The sequence below is a fragment of the Dasypus novemcinctus genome, chromosome 4 (assembly GCF_030445035.2).
Source record: "Dasypus novemcinctus isolate mDasNov1 chromosome 4, mDasNov1.1.hap2, whole genome shotgun sequence".
Lineage (NCBI taxonomy): Eukaryota > Metazoa > Chordata > Mammalia > Cingulata > Dasypodidae > Dasypus > Dasypus novemcinctus.
Window position 1 is genome coordinate 97,608,378 of NC_080676.1, and position 22,819 is coordinate 97,631,196.

The following is a 22,819-nucleotide window of genomic DNA, read 5'->3' on the forward strand; positions in this document are numbered from 1 at the left end:
GCAAAAAAGGGGGGGGATGGTTTATCACCGCAGGGGATACATGCCTGGGTGGCATTCGTAAGCAGGCGCAGGTGGGCAGGAAGTCAATAAAAGGATTGTGGTTAACTGCCTTTCTGCATTTATGGTGTTGTAATCCTTTCAGCTGCTATAGCTCCTTTATGAGTTGTAAATGCTCCCTTCCTGTGGAAACCAGGGATAAACTTTTTTTTTTTTGGGAAGGCAAAGAATTTAGAGAGTTCTTTAAAATTAACCTTTACTCCTCTTGTCTTAAGCGCAGCCTTAAGGCCTTGAAGGAAAAGGGAGCACTCACTAGAGGAGCCCTGCCCCATGGTAAAGTCTACACTTACAGAGGCCTCGGAAGATAGGCGGTCTCCCGAGGGTCTCTATCACACGTGCCCAAGCTGAAGCTCAGGTCTTCTGCCCAAGTCAGTTGCTCAGGTCTTCTGCCCAAGTCAGTCACGCAGGGCCTCTGCCCTAGGCGGTCGCTCAGGTCTTCAGCCCAAGAATTCCCAGGTCTTCAGTGTAGTCTCAGAACACCAGTGCTGGCTTTTATAGCAGTGTCGACTTGCTCCTGTCCTGGGCCCCAGCCACGTGGGGCGCCACTTGCTCCGAACTGGTGGGGGCGAGTTCTAGGACCTGTGGGAAGGAGTGGGGGTAAGGGATGAGAAGAATGGAGGCAAGACAGGATTCTGATCAAGCCTTGTTTATTGGGGGTAGGGCAGTACAATATATACTGAGGGAGGGGAACGTGTCCACAGGTGATAGGTTGGTCTTGCATGTGGCAGACGTCCAGGAAGGGAATTGGCTGAAAGCTCGTGCCGGGTCTGCAGTGTTTCGCGCCTTGCGCATGTGTATCGCTGTAGTCACCAGAGTTTGTGGCGGGAAGGGGAGAACAAAGAAACAAAGAGGAAGAAGAAGGAGGAAATGGTGGGGCAGGGTTGTGAAATCCGCCATGTTGTTGGAGGTTGTAAATAGGTTTTACAGCGGGTGGCTCCCCATAAAAATGAAGAGGTGGGAGGAGAAGATCTGAAGTTCCACCTGATCCTGTATTCTGATTTCTCCCATCTCTGTTTTCCAAATCTATAATGTATGTCTCGGTTTTTTGTTTAGAAGAGGACTATGATTAGGTTTACAATTTCATAATCCCTTCCCAAATTTCTGGCAAGCTTCTCTGCATTTCAGTGCTCCACAAATATTCTAACTGTTGTTGAAAGTTCTCACTGCTTATTTCAGTTTCCTCAAGAAGTTTCTTTTTGGTATACTCAGAAGTTTCGCTTTTTTTACCTTCTGGTTTCTCCCAGCAGTAATGGATACTCTGGCTAGAAGTCTTTCGGAAAACTAGGATGCCTCATCATTTTCCTAAGGGCATTTTGAAGGTAAATCCCCCAGGGTAATTTTTCAGGGACACCATTGCCCTAGCATGCCCAGGCTTGGCTCCAGCTGTGGGTCCATATCAGTAACAAATATGGACAAGTCTCTTGATCTCATTGAGTGTTATCTCATCTTTTGAATGGGGAAAATAAAGACTAGCATCTATTCTTCCCTAAAGGGTCACTGTGTACATAAAATGAGACAATTTATCAGATTTGTGAGTGGTAAAATAATTCCAAAATCTGGGGAAAATAAAATACTATCAGACACTCTGATAGTAATCATGGGCATTTCACTTTTAAAATCATCCTTAAAATTTTTTTTCAAGTAACTTCTAGTAAGTATTCATGGTGATACAAGTGTCAGGCCTTGCTCTGGGCCTTCTCTGACTTTGATGCACAGATCTCAGTTTACTTGGTAAGTGTCATGACTCTTAATTATTTACAGGAAATGGATGTGCTAGTTATTCAGACTTTGAGGTCAGCAGCCTGTTGTTAATAAATTACATCACCAACTAATTCACATTTGAGAGATCACAAAAACTTTTGTGAGATATTCCCAGTGTATGGAAGCAAAAAGAACAGTTTTCCAGACACTTTAGAAAGAAATAAAGATAAATTTCATATTGGAATAATCAATTTTCAGGCATTTCAGCTCAGAGGATTTTTATGGCCTCTGAGGAGGCATGAATGTAAGTTCCTAGCATCTCAAAAATATAAGTTTTGAGGAATTTTGTATATGTATACTGTTGGAGTCCATTGTTGGATGGATATATTAGTTTCCTAGCTACTAAAATAAATACCATACAATGGATTGGCTTAAACAATATAAATTCATTTCTTTTTGAAGCTAAGACAAGCTCAAAATCCAGGCATCAGCAAGGCAATGCTTTCTCCCCAAAGACTGTGACATTCTGGGATGACTGTTGTTGGATCCTTGGACTTTGGCTTTTTCATAGCATGGCAATGTACATGGCAGCATCTTCTTTCTCTTCCATATTCTGTTAACTTCCAGCTTCTGGTTGAATCCCATGGTTTTCCTTCTCTGTGTCAGATTTCCTTTGCTTATACTGTATTGGATTAAGGACCACTGTAGTACTTTGGCATTATTTATGAATTCCAAAAATAGACATTGGATTATGTCTGTGAACTGGTCTGCATATATTAGATTTTACTGGATTCAGAGGTTTCAATCTTTAGTCGATTAAATAATGATTAAGGCTTTGAGTGGACCACATCAATAGGACGTTGCCTCCCTATCCCCTTGGTGGGTAGGGACTCACAGAGAAAATGACAAGGCACAGGAGTTAGAAGGGGTTTTATTGCTGGAATCCTCAGGAAGTAAGCACTCAGAGGAGCAGAGCAGCAGAGCCTGGAGAGAAACAAGCCCCAGGAAGAGAGAAACCCAGGAAGCCTGAACTCTTGGCAGATGTCAGCAGCCATCTTGCTCCAACACGTGGCAACAGACTTTAGTGAGAGAAGTAACTTATGTGTTAAGACCTGGTAACTGTAAGCTTCTATCCCAAATAAATACCCTTTATAAAAGTCAACCAAATAAATATCCTTTATAAAAGCCAACAGATATCTGGTATTTTGCATTAGCACCTCTTTGACTGACTAATACACCCACCCTGACTGGCACACATTAACAAACAACATCTTCAAATGTCCTATTTACTAATGGGTTCATACCCACAAGACCAGGAGTTGGGACCTGAACATGCCTTTTGTGGGGGACATGATTCAATTTCCAACAGTGGACACTGTGCCACCAAGGAAGAATCAGACTGAAGAATCCTTACAATTTTAAAACTTCTTCTCCGGTTTGTTTTGGTAAAACCTTTGCATGTTACAATTAGTAAGACAAACATTAGGAAGTCTTATATAATATAGACTGTGGTAGGAATCTCTAGAGGACATGGGTTAAGTTTTTCATTTTGTTTTGCTATGCTTGCTGTCCTTTGTTTAGATGGTGTTACCTGCAAACTCTTTGTGTTGGAACACTTTCTTTTCTAACACATGATACATTGCTTACAATTCAAAAAATACTAATCACCCAGACCGATAATGCTAATGAATGCTAATGTCTCATTGGTTGTGCATAGAGAGCTATGCTAAATGAGTTTTAACTTTGCTTTTAGAAAATACACAACTAAAATATTTGTTTTCTCTATATATTTATTTTTCTATATCATCATCTAGACAATGTCTAGAAGACAGCAGGAACTCAATGCACATTTGGCAAATAATGGATAAATGAATGAATATTTGATTGAAAAATATACATCAGTTATTGAATAATAAAGCATGTCTAAACACTTATATTTTGTAATTCTTGGATTTAATCATTTTTCTATGATATTTGCCTTTGGTTGAAGGTGTTTTATTGGGACAAGTATGGTCTCTGGAACCCACAGACATGAACTTCAATCCAAGTCAACCATGCCATGTGATAACAGATATATGTCAGTCTTACTTTTCTGTTTTTCCATATCTAAAGTGAAAATAATTTTGTTTTTTCCACATTTTTCTGACTTAAAATAAAATATAAAATTATGAGCATCTAAGGTGTGTAAAGCAGCTAAAGTTGAACTCTCTCTCTATGTATATATGTGTAAATATTTATATATGTATTTCTGTAAATATGTGTGTGTGTGTGTATATATATGTATGTATATATAAATTTAATCATTTCAAGTACCAAGACAGCTACAGGATGCAAAGGCCTTTAGAGGAAGACAAGAAAAAGAATAGCCTAATTTTTTAAAACAAATCAGTTTATTGATATGTAAATAAAGCATAAATCCATTCAAAGTGTACAATCAGTGGTATTTGATATAATCACATGGTTGTGCATTCATCACTTCAATCATTTTTAGAGCATTTTCATTATTGCAATAATAATAACAAAAAAAAAAACAAAACCAAAAAACAAACAAAAGTCATCACCTCTCAATCTTGCTGTACTTCCCCTGTCACATATGGCTGCTATTCTGCTTCCTTCTCTCTACCGTATTTGTATATATGTTGCATAAAAAGTCTTATATATGTAATATCACCCATATTCGTATTTTACATTAGATTTCACTATGCTACACAGTCTCATGTCACATTTTTTGGCTTTCCTTCTAGTAATATAAATGACCTTAGACTTACCCTTTCAATCACTGTCATACCCATATAATAGTTTTGCTAGTTCCACACACTATGATGTGCTTTCACTATTTCTATTCATTTCCAAGATTTTCAAACAATCTTTTAACCAACTCTGCACAGATGAGTACTTAGCTTTTCATTCTCTACATTCATTCTGTTTTCTGGTGACCTATATTCTATTTATTAACTCCATGAGTTTACATAATATATTTAGCTCATAATAGCACAATTGTACAGAATTTGTCCTTTTTGTGTCTTCACTCAACATAATGTCCTCCAGGTTCATCCATGTTTTCATATGTTTCACAACTTCATTTCTTCTTACTGCTGCATAACATTCCATCATATGTATACACCACAATTTGTTTATCCGTCAGTTGTGGACACCTGGGTTGTTTCCAACTTTTGGCAACAGCGAATATTGCCACTATGAACATTGGGTATATACCTAGTTATAATATTGGCCAGGTCACATGACAAGTCTATATTCTATTTCCTTAGGAACTGCCAAAATGTCCTCCAAAGCGGCTCTACCATTCCATATTCCCACCAAAAGTGAGTAAGCATTCCTATATCTCAACATCCTCTCCAACATTTACAGCTTTTCAGCTTTTTAATAGTGGCCAGTGTATAATGTGAGAAATTATATCTCATTGTACTATTGATTTGCATTTCCCTAAAAGCTAGTGATGTTGAACATTTTTTCATGTGTTTCTTTACCATTTGTATTTCTTCTTTGGACAATTGTCTTTTCTAGTCTTTTGACCATTTTTTAATCGGGTCCTTTGTCTTTTTATTGTTGAACTGTATGATCTCTTTATATACTATGGATATTAAGCCCTTATGGATATGTGTCTGCAAAATATTTTCTCACATTGAGTCATCTACATTTTTGCCCTTTCGATAAAGTTCTTTGAGGTGCAAAAGTGTTTAATTTTGAGAAGGCATTTATATTTTCTTTTATAGTTTGTGCTTTGGGTGTAAGGTTTAAGAAACTCCTGCCTACTACATGATCTTGAAGATGTTTTCCTACATTTTCTTCTAGGATTTTTATGGTTATTGCTTTTATTTATAGGTTTTTAATCCATTTTGAGTTAATTTTTGTATAAAGTGTAAGATAGGGGTCCTCTTTCTTTGGATATGACTATATAGATCTCCCAGCACCATTTTTTGAATAGACAGTTCTGGCCCAGCTGGGAGGGTTGGCAGCCTTGTCAAAAATCACTTGATTGTGGATGTGAGGATCTATTCCTGATTTCTCAATTCGGTTCCATTACTCTGTTGGTTTTCATATCAGTACCAAACTGCTTTTACCACTATAGTTAAGTAATATGCTTTAAAGTCAGGAAGTGAGGGCCCTCCATCTTCATTCTTTTTTTAAGCCTTTTTTTGGTGATTTGGGGTCCCTTACCCTTCCAAATAAAAATTGATAATTCACCTTTCTATTTTTGTAAATAAGACTGTTGGGATTTTTATTGGGATTGCATTGAATCTATAATTCAGTTTGGGTAAGATTGATATCTTAATGATATTTAATATTCCAGTCCATGAACACGGAATGTCCTTCCATTTATTTAAGTCTTCTTCGGTTTCTTTTAGCAATGTGTTGTGGTTTTCTGAATATGGTCCTTTATGTTCTCCATAAAGTTTATTCCTAAATATTTGATTCTTTTAGTTGATATTATAAATGGAATATTTATTCTCTGGTTTCCTCCTCAGATTGGATATCAGTAGTGTATAGAAAGCTTATTGTTTTAAAAATTTTTTTATTAAATTGTCTTTTTTAAAAGATATGTAGATCACAAAAAATGTTACATTAAAAAATATAAGAGGTTCCTACATACCCCACTCCCACCCCCCACCTCTTCCCATGTCAACAACCTCTTTCATCATTGTGGCACATTCATTGCATTTGGTGAATACATTTTGGAACACTGGATTATAATTTACATTGTAGTTTACACTCTCCCCAAGTACATTCAGTGGGTTATGGCAGGATATATAATGTCCAGCACCTGTCCCTGCAATATCATTTAGGAAAACTCAAAGTCCTGAAAATGCCCCACATCTCGTCTCTTCTTCCCTCTCCCTGCCCTCAGCAACTACCATGGCCACTTTCTTCAGATCAATGCTACAGTTTTTTCCATTACTATTCTATAGTAGAATACCAGTAAGTTCACTCTAATCCATATTTTATTCCTCCATCCTGTGGACCCTGGGTTGGCGATGTCCATTCCACCTCTATATCAAGAGGGGGCTTAGATCTCACACGGTTGATGGATGTGATTCTCCTGCTTGGAGTTATAGGCACTCTCGATACCCTGGTGTGGTGGTTGACATCCTTTACCCCCTTGTTAGCCTACCTGTGTGTAAATCCAACAAACCAGGGAGTGGGAGCTGCAACTCTGCTGAGGCTCAGAGACCAGCTGGCACATGGCCAGTCCAGAGATTGAAGTCTCCTGGTTGCACACAAACCCCAGTGCAAACCACATATCTGTTCATGTGCTGCAGAAAATATAACATGAACATGTAAAAAGATCATTTTTGGGGAAGGGGGAAAATGGTTTGATATTGGATATATGGCAGTTCCCTAAATTGTATATGTGACTTTACTGTGATCTAAAACTTTTTTGAAGACAAAAATAAAAGTTAGAAAAAAAAAGGAAAGAAAGGATTTGGACACTGAGGAAGAAATGAAAGTAATTGCCCTGCCACTGTACATACAGGGTAACACCTATTACAGTGATGAAGGGCAAAATGGCAAAGCTGTTGATTTTTGCATATTAATCTTGCATTCTGCTAATTTGCTAAACTCATCTATTAGCTCTAGAAGCTTTATTGTTGATTTCTCAGGATCATCTAGATAAAGGATCTAATCATCAGTGAATAGTGCAAGTTTTCCTATTTTGGTGTCTTTTATTCTTTATCTAACCTAATTGCCCTAGGTAGAACTTCTAGTACAATATTGAATAATAGTGGTGACATTGGATATCCTTGTCTTTTTCCTGATCTCAGTGGGAAAGCTTTCCATCTTTCAACATTTGGTACAATGCTAGATGTAGGTTTTTTATATATGCACATTACCAAATTGAGAAAGCTTCCTCCTATTCCTATCTTTTGGGGTTGTTTTTTTTTTAAATAAAAAATGGTGCTGTATTTTGTCAAATGCCTTTTCTGCACCAATCGAGAAGATCATGTGTTTTATCTTCTTCAATTTATCAATGTGATTTTACACTAATTGATTTTCTTGTGTTGAACTACCCTTGCATACCTGGAATAAAACCCACTATATTGGGTTTATTGGTGCATATTTCTTTATATGTGCTTTTGGATTTGGTTTGTACATTGTTAAGGATTTTTGCATCTATATTCACTACAGATATTGGTTTGCAATTTTCTTTTTTCTTAGTGTTTTTTTCTGGTTTTGGTATTAGGATGATGTTGAGTTCATAAAATGGTTTGGTTGCATTTTTTCCTGCTCAATGTCTTTTGGAAGAGTTTGAGCAGGATTGGTATTAGATAGTATTTGAATAATTGGTGGTATTCACCTGTAAAGCCATCTGGGCCTGGGCTTTTCATCTTTGGCAGGTTTTCCATGATCACTTCAATCTCTTAACTTGTGATTGGTTTGACGAGGTCTTCTATTTCTTCTAGGGTCTATGTAGATGGTCCATGTGTTTCTAGGAATTTGTCTACCTTGTCTACATTGTCTAGTTTTTGGACATACAGTTGTTCACAGTATCCTCTTATGACTTCTATTATTTCTATGAGGTCAGTGGTAATGCTCCGCCTCTCATTTCTGATTTTATTTATTTGCATCATCTCTCTTTTATTCTTTGTCCATCTAGCTAAGGGTTTGTTGATTTTGTTGCTCTTCTCAAAGAATCAACTTTTTGTTTTGTTGGTTCTCTCTGTTTTTTTATTTATTTAATTCTTGATTTCATTTATTTCTGCCCCGATCTTTATATTTCTTTCCATCGGCTTAGTGTGGGGTTACTTTGCTGTTCTTTTTCTAGGTCCTCTAGGTGTGCAATTTCATCGTCAGTTTTAGCTCTTTCTTCTATTTTTAAGGTAATCATTGAGGGCTATAAATTTCCTTCTCAGCACTGCTTTTGCAGTGTCCCATAGGTTTTGATATGCTGTATTCTCATATTCATTCATTTCCAGATATTTGCTGAATTCTTCTGCAGTTTCTTCTTTGACCTACTAATTATTTAAGAGAGTGTTGTTTAATCTCTATTTATGAATTTTCCCTTTTTCCTTCCTTTACTGATTTGCAGATCAAATCAGAGAAAGTGTTTTATATAATTTGAATCTTTTAAAATTTATTGAGTCTTGTCTTGTGATCCATCATATGGTCTATTCTGGAGAAGGATCCATGAGTACTTGAAAAGAATTATACCCTGCTGTTTTGGGGTGCCATGCTCTATAGATGTCCTCTAGGTATAGTTCATTTATAACATTATTCAAGCTCTCTGTTTATTTATTTATCCTGTGTCCAGGTGTTCTTTCCAATACTGAGAGTGGTGTGTCGAAGTTTTCTACTCTTATTGTAGAGGCATCTATTTCTCCCTTCAACTTTGCCATTGTGTGCCTCATGGATATTGGGGCACTCAGGTTAGGTGCATAAATATTTATTTCTTCTCAGTAAATTGCCCCTTTTATTAATATACAATGACCTTTTACAAACCTTATAAATTTTTGCATTTGAAATCTATTTTTTCTGATATTAATATTGTTACTTCAGCTCTTTTTTAGTTACTTTTCAAATGGAATATCTTTTTGAACATTTTATTTTTAACCTGGTTGTTTCTGTCAGTCTATTTCTTTTGATTGGGGAGTTTAAGTAATTAGCATTCGATGTTTTCACTGTAAAGGCATTACTTACTTCATCCATTTTATTCTTTGGCTTTCTGTTGTCATATCTTACAATTGTCTGCCTTTAATCCTTCAATTTACCCTTCTTAATAATCTTCGTTTCTACACTATTTGCCATGTTTTTCACCCTTGTTTTATGCTTTTAGGATGCATACACCTTTTAGTATCTCTTTTAATTCTGGTCTTTTAGTAACATTCTATCAGTTTTTGTTTTTCTGTTAAGACTTTGAAGTCACACTCATTATTGAAGGACAGATTTGCTGGATACAGAATTCTTGGCTGCTAGTTTTTCTCTTTCGGACCTTAAATATCTCATACCACTCTCTTCTCATCTCCATGATTTCTGATGAAAGCTCAACATTTAATCTTATAGAGGTTTCCTTGTTATGTGATGTTTTGCATCTCCCCTCCCCCACAAGACAGATCCCTCATCTGTTTGCTCATTATTTTTTTGCTCATTGTCTATTTGTTTCTTCTTTAGGAGGCATTGAGAACCGAACCTGGACCTCCCATGTGGGAGGCAGACACCCAACTGCTTGAGAACCATCTGCTCTCTGCTCAATTCCTTTTGTTTGATGTCTGCTCATTATTTTTGCTCATCTGCTCATTGTTTTGCTTGCTGTTTGCTCATTGTTTTTTCCTGATGTCTGTTCTTTGTTCATCTTCTTTAAAGGGCACTTGGAGTCAAGCCTGTGACCACCCATGTAGGAGGCAGGCACCAAACTACCTGAGCCACATCTGCTTCCTGATGTTTTGATTTACTCTTCTTACTCTTAGAATCCTCTCATTATCTCTGATACTTGTCATACTGAATATAAGGCATCTCAGGGTATGTCTATTTGGATTTATTTTGTTTATGGTATGTTGTCTTTCTTGGATATTGATATTTTTGCCTTTCTTAAGGGTTGGGATGTTTTCAATCATTATTTCCTCAAAGATTCTCTCTGTTCCTTTTCCATTCTCTTCTTCTAGGACACCAGCAATGCATATGTTTGTGTACTTCATGTTGTTATTCAATTCCCTGAAACCCTGTTCCATTTTTCCCCGTTCTCTTCATTCTGTACTCCCGTATTTTCCAGGTCAGATTTCAGTGTTTGAAATCATTAATTCTATCTCTGAGTAACTGAAATCTGCTCTAATATGCCTCTAATGTATTTTTGTTTTTGTTGTTTTTCATAATTAAAAAAATGACTGAAGTATATCACTAATATATAAACATACATAAACAATAAGTGTATAGCAATAGTTGTGAAATTATGAAACAAACATATATAACATCTTACAGGACTCCCATAGCTCACCCTACCACAAATACCTTATATTGTTGTTAAACATTTTTAACTAATGTTTGAAGAGCATTGTCAAAATATTAGTACTAATCAAAGTATTTTCCCCCAACCCATCCTATTTTTATTAATATCTTTATATCATTTTTATATGAATATACATAAGCAATAAGTGCTTAGTAAAAGTTGTGAACTTACAAAGCAAAAATGCATTACATTGTACAGGGATCCCACACATCAACACTCCACCAACACCTTGCACTGTTGTGAGATATTTGTTTCAAATTATAAAAGAATATTGTCAAAATCTTACTACTAATTATAGTCTTTATCTTACATTTGGTGTGTTTCCCCCCCAACCAACCCTATTATTGTTTTTTTATATGTTTTTTATGACAAAAGTTGTAAACTAATAAAACAGTCATGCAAGTGTGCAGAATTCCCAAACAACACCCCTCTATCAACACAACACACTGTGGTGGAACATTCATTACAGATACAATAATATCATCTGATTGTTATCACATCCATAGTGTACATTTAGGACATATTTTCCATACTGCCCCATTATCAAGACAGTATATCTTTCACATGAATGCAAGAATATTATATTATTACTGCTAACCACAGACCACTTAATCTTATTGGATATCCCTTATATGTTACTCATTGCTTTTCTCTCACTGTTCTCAGAATTCTCTGTCTTTGACACTTGACATTCTGATTAGTCTGTGTCTCAGTATTGGTGTATTCAGATTTTTTCTGGATGTGAATATGTTGTGCTTCTTGGACTGGATATCTATGTCCTTGAATAGGGTTGGGAAATTTTCTACCATTATTTCTTCAAATATTCCTTCTGCTCCTTTCCCTTCTCTTCTTCTGGGACACCCATGGAACATATATTTGGACATCTTTTCCTGTCATTTAGTTCCCTGAAACCTTGTTCAATTTTTTCCATTCTTTCCTTCATCTGTTTTTTTGTATGTTCACTTTCAGAGGCCATTTCTTCAAGCCCACCAGCCCTTTCTTCTGCCTCCTCAAATCTGCTATTATGTGATTCCAGCGTTTTAAAATTTCATTTATTGAACCTTTCATTCCCATAAGATCTGCTATTTTTCTATGTATGCTTTCAAATTCTTCTTGTGCTCATCCAGTGTCTTCTTAATATCCTTATATCTCTTTAGCCATACCACTGAATTTACTAAGCAGATTTGTTTGAACATCAATGATAAGTTGTCTCAACTCCTTGATGTCATCTGGAGGGTTATCTTGATTCTTTAACTGGGCCATATCTTCCTGTTTCTTGGTGTGGATTGAAATTTTTTGTTGGTGTTTTTGTATCTGGCTTCCTAGAGTATTTATTCTGGGTGCAGTTTTTTTCTTCAGATTAGGACTTCCTGCCCTTTCTCCCTTGCTGGTTGTGAAGTAGGAGCCAAGGATGTAATTGGTGCTATAAGCTGTGGAGGCTCAAGCTGCCCTCATTGCCCCAGGGATCAATGAAGCTTCTCCCAACTTTCTCCTTTTCTAGGGGTAGGGACAGAGTCACAACTGTATGGAGGAATCCAAGTCATGCAGGCCTAGACTGTAGTTGCCCAAAGAAACTAATGAAACTTCAGACACCTTTCTCCCTTGCCTAGGGCAGGGATGGAGCTGCAAGAGTGTGCAGCAATCTATGCCATGCAGGTCCAAGATGACCATGGTTGCTCCAGTAGACTTCTGATTATTCAGTCTGTGCCAGCAAAATGTACCTTCAGTTACCTGGATAGGTTAGTTCAGGACCCACCAGCTTCCTCCCTGCCAGAGGTGGGGCTGAAGCCTAGGCTAGGACTTCAGGCTGATCTGGGTGAAAGAAACTGGTTCCTACTGTCACTGTGATTTTTGGTCAGCCTGGCTTCCCCTCATACTGGGAGCGGAGTCAAAATGGCAGCCACCAGACTCTTTCAGACTTGGACAGATTCACATCCTGTTGCTCCTAGGGTTATACCTTAGCAGCTGAGTCTAGTAATCAGTAGCTAAAATTGGCAGCCAACTAGCTCCTCCTCCTTTGTTTTTGGGAAATGGATCTTCCAATTCCAGCTTCAAAATAGCTCCTGGGGCAGCTTGCACTGCCAAAGTGGGATGATCACAGGCCTCTGCGGTTTGGCCGGTAATGTCCTGGAGACATTGGTGTAGGTTCCCCCAGCTTCCACACTGCTGGAGGTGGGGTTGGCACTTAGGTTGGAGCTGCAATCTGATCTGGATGGAAAAAAGCCAGCGTCCACAAGCACAAGTCCACCCCTCATCCCCTCATTGCAGGTGTGTTGTTAAGACAGCGGCTACCCAGCCTCTTTTTGGCTTGGTTAGGTTCAAACTTTAGCTGTTCTCAGGATTATACTTTAGTCTGCTGAATTTACTCATAGTAGCTGAAGTTGGTGCCCTGTTTTTGGGAAGTAGAGGTTTCAATTACAGCCACAGAACAGCTCCCAAGGTGGCTTGTGCCTCTAGTAAGGATGGCCCCCTACCTCTGTGGCATGGAGTGCTCTACTTATGAATTGTCTCTGCAGATGTGCAGTCTCCTCCTTCCAGTCTTTCAAGGTTGTTGAAGGATGCTTTTCTGGTGTCCTGGAGCCCCCAAATAGGTGTTTCAGCTAGGTCCAGATAGCTCTGGGTGTTTCCTAACTGCCCTGTAGCAGGAGCTGACTCTAGGAGCTTTTTACTCTACCACCATCTTGGTGGTTGTTGTCTCTAATGTATTTTTAATTTCATTCAGCATGTCTTTCATTCCCACAAGCTCTGTTACTTTTCTTTGCAGGCTTTCAAATTGTTCTTTATGCTCACCCAGTGTCTTCTTAATATCTTTAATCTCTTTAGTCATATTTTCTTATAATTCTTTAAGTTGATTTAGTAGAGTTTTGTGATTATCATTGATTAATTTTTTAAAATTTTGTATCTCTTTAGGAATTTGGATTTGTTCATTTGGCTTGGACTTCTCTACCTTTCCAAGAGTGGTTTGTTATTTTTTGCTGATGTCTAGGCATTTGAATATGTTGGTGAATTTACTCTGATGGCCAATTTCTCTCTTTCTTGCCTATTTTTTCCCCCACCGCTCTTTGATATTTGGTTCAATTTTTCCTAAGTCTTTAAAATTGCCCAGCTTGAGTTATCAAAATTGGACCAGGGACTCACTAATGGGCACATATTTTCTCCCAGGAATTCAGGTTAAGAGATACCTCTAAAAGAAGTTTTTTCTCTGTATAATTTCTAGACCAGCCAGTGATTGTCAGTGCTCTTTTGCATGGAGGCCTTTCTTTCAATCTCTGCTTTCTTGTGTTTTGGCTGGCCTGAGCTGAGATTTAAAGAGGTTTCTGTTGGCCAAATAATTTCAATGAAGCCTCCCACCCTGACCCCATCCCTTTTCCATTGTAACATCTGATAGGAAGAAATATCTGATAGGGAGGAAGATGTTTGTTCCCCACTCATATGTCTGCAGTGAGACAAGGGTTTTACCCCAACTTAATATCTTGTGGATGGAGGAGGGGAGCACCTCTTTTCCACCATGGGGGTTTGATCACTCATATTTTTTGTTTTGGGTTCTTCAGCTGTCTGTCCTTCACCTACCTGGGAATTGTGAAGCAGTGTTGTGATCTTCTGACCTCCAATGCAGGTCCCTTGGACAGCTTTTGAGCTATTCACCATTGTTTTTGTGAGAGATTTGAGCTCTGCCTATGTACTCCAGCACCATCTTCCCAGAACCCCATAACACCCTGCTTTTATGAGGATTTTCTTTCAAGGCATAGAATTTGAAAAGAGGTTAGATAAGAAAATGTAGGGTCCCACCCTAATAACAAGGTCTAAATCATATTTAACATCACCTGTGAGGCAGCCCAAGAACCCTTTTCACTGGCTATTCCCACTGTATTTACATTAAAATTGTTTATTTTAAATGGCAAACATAACTGGGCAGGAATATATATATATACTTCCCATATTCATTTGTCATGTTTCCCTTAAATGCAAATACATCATTCTTTAGTTCTAAGAAAATTAATACTAATTTCTACTGAGAAACTGATGGCTAATAATAAAATAAACAAATATTTGAATGTTATGTATTATACACTTAAGAAATTCTTTCAATGGTGGACTCTTCTTTCTTTCTAACCCCTTACAAGCTGGTTATAGATGATTGATGTAGACTGTGGCCCTTCTCTTTAATTATCTTAAGAGTGAACTTTAACAATTACTTCTATCAGAGATTTCCTCCCTTATTTTAGCAAGGACTTGTAGATTCTTCTCCTCAAGACCAGTTTTTTTCCCCCAACCTAAAGATTTCAGTACAAACAGGTACTTCTGGCAGTTGAGTGGATCATTTGCATGTCTGAGGTTCACTAGAATGACCAACATCCTATTTTACAGGCATACTAAATTAAAAAATAGACCTTTGGGAAACATCCAGCAAGCTGGTGGTGAAGTAAGGAGCTCCTAGAGTCACCTCCTGCTACAGGGCAGTTAGTAAACACCCAGAGCTCTCTGGAGCTAGCTGAAGCACCTGTTTGGGGGCTCCAGAAGACCAGAAGTGCATCCTGCAACATTCATGAAGGAATGGAAGGAGGAGACTGGCCTATCTGCAGAGAAGATCTGTAAGTAGAGTGCTCCATACCATGGAAGCTAGTGCCCATCCTCCACTGGAGGCACAAGCTGATGCAGGAGTTGTTCAATGGCTGGAATTGAAAGCTGCACTTCCCAAAAATGGGAGAGGAAGAGATGGTTGGGCAGGCTAAAGTATAATTCTGAGAACAGCTAAAGTTTGAGCCTGTCCAGGTCAGAAAGAGTTGGGAGCCACCACCTTAACTGTGTACCTGGCATGAAGAGAAGTGGGGTGGATTGAAAATCACAGTGCTAGTAGGGACCGATTTCTTCCCATCTAGATCAAATTGCAGCTCTAGCCTAGGCTCCAGCCCTACCACTGACAGGGAGGAAGCTGGGGGGGACCTGCACCAGCCTCTCCAGGAGATTACTGGCCAAGCTGCAGAGGCCCATGATTATCCTACTTTGGCAGTGCAAATCACCCCAGGACCTATTCTGTGACTGGAATTGGAAGCACCATTTCCCAAAAAGAGGGGAGGAGGAGACAGTTGACCCCGATTTCAACTACTGATTAGTAGACTTGGCTGGCTATGGTATAACCTTAAAAACACCTAGGGTGTGAATCTGCCCAAGTCAGAAAAAGGCTGGTTGATGTCATTTTGACTCTGCCGCCAGCATGAGGGGAAGCCAGGCTGATCGAAAATCACAGTAGTGGTAGGAACTGGGTTTTCTTTCACCCTAACCTTGGTTTCAGCCCCGATTCTGGCAGGGAGGGCCTGGTGGAAGCTGCACCAGTCTATCCAGCTAACCGTGGTACCTTTGGCTGGCACAAACTGAATAATCATAAGTCTACTGGACCAACTGCAGTATTCTTAGACCAACACTGCATAGATTGCTGCCCACACTGGCAGCTCCATGCCTGCTCCAGGCAAGGGAGGAAAGGGTGGGAAGATTCATCAGTTGGGGCAACTACAATCTAGGCCTGCATGACTTGGATTCTTCCATACAGCTGTGACTCTGTCCCTACCCCTGGCAAAGGGGAAAGTTGGGAAAAGCTTCATTGGTCCCTGTTGCAGTGAGGGCAGTTCAAGCCTCCAAGGCTTATAGCACCAACTACATCTTTGACTCCTACTTCACAACCAGCAAGGGAGAAAGGGCAGGGAGCCCTAAACTAAAGAGAAAAAGTGCACCCAGAATAAATATTCTAGGAAGTCTTATGCCAAGACACCAACAAAAGAAAACAATCCACACCAAGAAACAGGAAGGTATGGACAAATTCTGAGAGCAGCGAGAGAAAAGCAATGCATAACATATAAGGGATATCCAATATGATTAAGTGCTGATTTTTCACCGCAACCATGGAGGCAAGAAGACAGTGGTATGTTATATTTAAGATACTAGAAGAGAAAAACTTCCAGTTAAGAATCTTATATCCAGCAAAACTGTCTTTCAAAAATGATGGCAAGATTAGAATTTTCACAGATAAACAGAAACTGAAAGAATGTCTAAGCAAGAAACCAGATTTTAAGGAAATACTAAAGGGTATGGTAGAGTCTAACAAGAAAGACAGGAGAGAGAGGCCTGGAAGAGAGTCTAGAAATGAAGCTCATAGCAATAAAAGTAACTAAAAGTGTCAAAAGAGTGGTAAAAATAAAACATGATAGATCAAACTCAAATAATCAAGAATAAACCTAACCAATCATGTAATGCACTTGTATTCAGAAAACTGCGGCTCAATGTTAAAAGAAATTTTAAAAAGCCTAAATAAGGGAAGTGGCCCACAAATTCACAGAGAGCTGACTCAGCAAGGTGTCACAACAAAAAGGGAGACAAGGAAAAAAAACCACAGAAGAGTGTACAGCGAATGGACACAGAGAGCAGACAGCAAGCAAGCTACAAGGGGGGAGGGGAATAAAATCAATAAATACAGGCACAGAAATGCACAACAAATGGACACAGAGAGCAGACGGCATGCAAAAAAACCACAAGGGGGGACGGAAGGCCTAAATAACTGAAAGAACACTCCATGCTCATGGATTGGAAGACTAAATATCATTAGATGTTATATATACTCAATTGATATACAGACACAATGCAATCCCAATAAAAATTCCACCAGCATTAAAAAAAATTGTAAACACAATTATTAAATTTATTTGGAAGGGTAAGGGGTCCTGAATAACTAGAAACATCATAGAAAGGAAAAGCAAACCCTCATCTTCAGACTTTAAATCATATTTCCTGGCTATAGTGGTAAAAACAGCATGGCACTAGCATAAAGACAGACCCATAGACTAATGGAGTCATACTGATGGTTCAAAAACAGACCCTCATATGTATCGTGAAGTGATTTTTTACTAGCCTGTCAAACCCACACAGCTCAGGCAGAACAGTCCATTGAACAATTGGTGCTGAAAAAATGGGATATCCATAGCCAAAAGAAGGAAAGAGAACCCTGTCTCACACCTTATCCAAAAATTAACTCAAAATGGATCAAAAACCTAAGAATAAAAGCAAGATCCATAAAACTTCTAGAAGAAATTGTAGGAAAATATCTTCAAGACCTGGTGGTAGGTTGTGGATTCTTAAAGGAGATAAGAGGAGGACTTATGTTTAATGTATATAAAAGTGTTGTTTTTTGTAAAATAAAGTGTTTTTTTAAAGATTTATTTATTTCTCTCCTCTTCACCCCCCCCCCCCATTGTCTGCTCTCTGTGTCCATTTGTTATGTGTTCTTCTGCATCCACTTGCATTCTTGTCAGTAGCACCAGGAATCTGTATCTCTCTTGTGTCATCTTGCTGCATCAGCTCTCCATGTATGCGGCACCACTCCTGGGCAGGCTGCACTTTTTTTCACATGGGGCAGCTCTCCTTGCAGGGTGCACTCCTTGTGCATGGGGCTCCCCTATGCAGGGTACTCCCCTGCATGACACAGCACTCCTTAAGTGCGTCAGCATTGAGCACGGGCCAGCTCGGCACACTGGTCAGGCCCTGGTTTGAACCCTGGACCTCCTATATGGTAGATGGGTGCTCTATCAGTTGAGCCAAATCTGCTTCCCATGTGGAAATTTTGATTAGCTTTAGGGTAAAAGTTTGGAAATGTATAGAGTGATGGTAACTAATACTGACTAACAGCTATTTTATAAATGGGCATGTGGCTAAAAATGGTAGTCTAGGTATGTAAATGCCAATTGACAGAATGCTAGAGAATAATCTAGGGACAGATTAGCCTACTAAATCAAGAGGTGGATGAGAATTGTGGTTGATGGTATAGATGCAAGAGTGTCCTTTGAGAGTTAGAACAAATATACATTACTACTGCAGGGTGGTGGGAATGTGGAGAAGCATGGGGAAAACAACTGGAGTGACCTATGGACTGTGGTTAGCTGTAGTAATATAATATTCTTGCATCTATGCCAAAGATGTAATGTGTTGATCATGGGGTAGTATGGAAAATGTGAGCCAAATGTATACTATGGACATGGTAATAATCAGATGATATTATCTGTAACAAATGATCCACCACAGTATGGTGTGTTGATAGAGGGGTGTTGTTTGGGAATTCTGCAGATGTACATGATTATTTTGTAAGTTTACAACTTCTGTCACAAAAAAATATATTTAAAAAATAATAATAGGGTTGGATGGGGGAAAAACACACTAAATGTAAGATAAGGACTATAATTAGTAGTAAGATTTTGGCAATATTCTTTCATAATTTGTAACAAATGTCTCACAACAATGTAAGGTGTTCATGGAGGGTTGATGCTGGTACCCCATATGATGTAATGCATGTTTGTTTGCTTTGTAAGTTCACAACATTTACTACGCACTTATTGTTTATGTATGTTCATATATAACTGATATAAAGATAATAATAATATGGTGGGTTGGGAAAATACTTTGATTAGTAGTAATATTTTAACAGTGCTCTTTAATCATTAATTTAAAAGGTTTAACAACAATGCAAGGTATTGGGTAAGTTATGAGAGTCCTGCATGATGTTATATATGTTTGTTTCATAAGTTCACAACTATTACTATACACTTATTGTTTATGTATGTTTATGTATGAGTAATATACTTCAATAAATTTTTTTAAAAAATTATTTCATTTCCTCATGTACTTTATTTTATTTTGATGAGAATTAAGATTAATATCATTTATTGCCATAAGAGATATTTTTGCATGCAATAGAATGCCCAAACAATGTCAAATTTAAAGCAGTGAAATAATAAAAATAATTACAGTAGGTGTAAACGATTTAACTATGGCTAAATTATTTATATAAAGTCCTTAGAGTAATTGGTTTTAACAGCTTAATATGGACAAAGAAGAATCTGACCATTAGGAAGTAAAAAACAACCCATATTCTTATTCTAGAAATCCTGTGTCCCTTTTAAGTAAACACATTATATATTTTTATAATTGCATCTTTGTCTTTGTTCATCAACCAATCAGTCAGGTAAATAATACTTTCAGAGTATTTTTGGCATAATTTTTGTATTTCCTAGAGCCTTACTAACACTATATTAGTTGATTTAAATCATACAAAACAAGAAAAACCCATGTACTTGCAAGTCATGTCTTTAATCCCCATATACAAATCCCTTTCCAAGCAATTTGCAGCTCAAAAGCCTCTTTTACGGAGAAATTCTGGATCCATGATGGTGTCCATGATGTATTTTTCTTCATGACTGAAATAGGTCTTATGGTGGCCAGGGAACCAGGGCTGTGGGCAATAGGGCTTTTGTTGGGCTCTGAAGCTCTTTCTGCAGACCTCTCCACTCTTGCCGCTTAAATGAACAATCTTTCTGCCCTGCAGAACTCTTGTTTCAATGAGTTCATTTTGCATAATTTTAAATGATTTGAATCTCAGAAGCAAAGTTCCAGAGCTATAGTTATGCAATGATTGTTGGAAGAACATTTGGCCATGGGCTGTTCTGGTAAATACATGTCATTACCTCATTGCTAATTTATAACTACTGAACTTTAAACTCTTATCACTCTAAGCATTGTTATCTGTATACCATTTCTTGATATTCTTGTAATTCCCATGGGAAATCTGCCAAAAAAAAAAAATAACCTCAATTGAGGAGAAGTCATCAGAACACAAAGCTGAAATAATATTACATAAGGTAATTAAAAATGAATAAGAAAGTGCCTTACAGTGTTAAAGTAGAACTTTACACACTATCATAAGCATTTTGGATGCAGTCATTGGAGTATAGTAATAACAGGCAGGCTCTGAGTGGCCTGGTGTCTAACACTCCCTGGATCATATACTGCTTTCTGCCATCAATTTGTCATTTATATGAGGTTGTCATTTAACCAGTTTTTGTTCTAAGTAGGTGCAGCACCCACAGTCTCATTAAGGGTAGGAAAATAATTTGAAGATTCTGACCAAAAAAAAAAAAGCAGCAAGTTCCCAGCCCTTTAAATTTGTCCACAATTATGCAATCTATTCTTATATGCTTTATGTTGTAAACACCTTTAAAAAACTACCTTTTCCCCATAAAATGATGTTTTCATCATTTTATGACCGCTCAGAGACTTCATGTGCAGTCAGATAAAAGGAGTGACCTCATTCTTTGAAGTCAGGACATAACCTAGTATCAGACTTGAGAGACTTCAAATGCAATATATGCTTTCCATTATCTGTTAAATGAAGAGGCCAGGAAGATTTTCTTGATGATACAAGCTCCCATCAGCAATCAACACTCACTTTGACCTGATCTCTTTTAGGTGTCTCCCTCATTTTGTTGTTAGGATATTTCTCAATAGAGCTATAATGGCAGAAATCAAACTGGGTACCATAAAGGATTGAAAGGGGACTAAATATTTTGTCTTTCTCAAGGACATAGTGCTTCACACTCTTTTCTAGAGAACTTCCTCCAATAAATTTCCTTTAAGTAAGCCGCTAATTTCATACTATACTAACGGAACACCTCTATTTTCTGAGTGGGCTGTGACTTGGCCGCAGAGAGGTTTGGGTGTCAAAATGTTTGTGCGTGTGTTGTGTGTGGGGCAGGGGGTGAGGCGTGGAATAGAACTTTCAAACATCATTACAGTCCTGTGCTTCAAGATTCCTCCAGAAGATTAGAATCAATCCATGAAAACGAGGAGTTTGTCAACCCTATCACATAAGAAAATCATGTATAAAAGTATAGAGAGTTTCTGAATATAGAGGACTCTAATTGAAAAGCAAATTTAAAAGGAATGTCTCTTGTTGGAATGCAAAACAAGGAAAACACATGAAAATGGCCAGGAAATACCATCACTAACATAAAATAAAACTTTTTTTATTTCCTAAAGAATCACAACTTTCTTACTGCCTGAAGCTCCTTACATAGAACCTATACTATTAGCCAATGGTAGAAAGTTTTTGTAAACCAAGTGTTAGATTTGGTCTTTTGTTCTGTGTATCTGCCTGCCTTGATTTTGTTTTCCTATCCCCTCCTTCACATTCTGAGAGATTCCCCTTTTCAGTTTTTTATATACCAACATATTCAAATGGGACATTAAGTTGAATCTTAAGTAGGCCTATCTATTTCTCCAGTTCTGGCATTTAACCTAAGAGGAATATTTCCCTGAGGGATTGTGCTTTTGATGAATGGGGGAGGGAAGAGTTTCTTGTATATGCCATCTTTTTCTCTGGGTGGTTCTACTAAGGCAGTTTGCCCAATCCTTTAGTCTATAGAGCAGTGAGTTTGGGTGGCTGCCACTTAGCATTTCTCCCAGTTATTTTCCCAGAGGGAGCTGAGCCTGGGAAAGCAGCAAAGGTAGGATTCCCTTTAGTTGCTGAGTTGTGAGCTTTTTCTTTTTTTAGTTGAAGAAACTGCCAACCTGCCACCTTGTTTACTCCATCTAATTTCATCCTAAAACACTTCTAAATATAGCAGCAGATCCCTTTCCTTGGCAAATTAAAATATGGGGATCTTTTCCAAGGAAGAGGAACTGTATAATGTTGGTGTGAAGATTTCTACTCTTATTGCTGGAACTTGTTTTAATTCATAATAACCCGTTCTTCTCCAAAATCTGGTTTAGGTTTGCAACTCTACTTAACAAAAAGAGGTTAGGGAAGCTAAGCCATAAGCAAGCATCATTAATTTAGCTTAGTCTCTCCATTTTCTGTAACTTTAAGTAACTTGAATGTTTTATGCAATTTTAAATAATACATAGGTATTGTCACTTATTAAGCAAAGTAATTCATTAAATTACCCACATGTATTTATAATTTTAATTGTTTCCTATAGTTTGCACAAGTTTCCTAGATATTCTTATTAAATGTAGTTATTTGCTATTAAACTAGCCCTTAAGACAGAGAGGTTCTATACAAATCTCTAACTACGTGGTTTAATTAAAAAAGAGGGGAAAAAAAAAACAATTTGCCTGAACAATTCCACCAATTAGGTATTTCTATAGGAAATGTTACTAATATGAGAAACCTTTAGAGATGATCAAGTAAATTAGAAGTGGGAATTAAAGAAATCTTCTTCAATTCCCTTCTTCATATGAAGGTGTTCTTGTTAAATAAAGGTTGAGATATTAAGAAATATCACT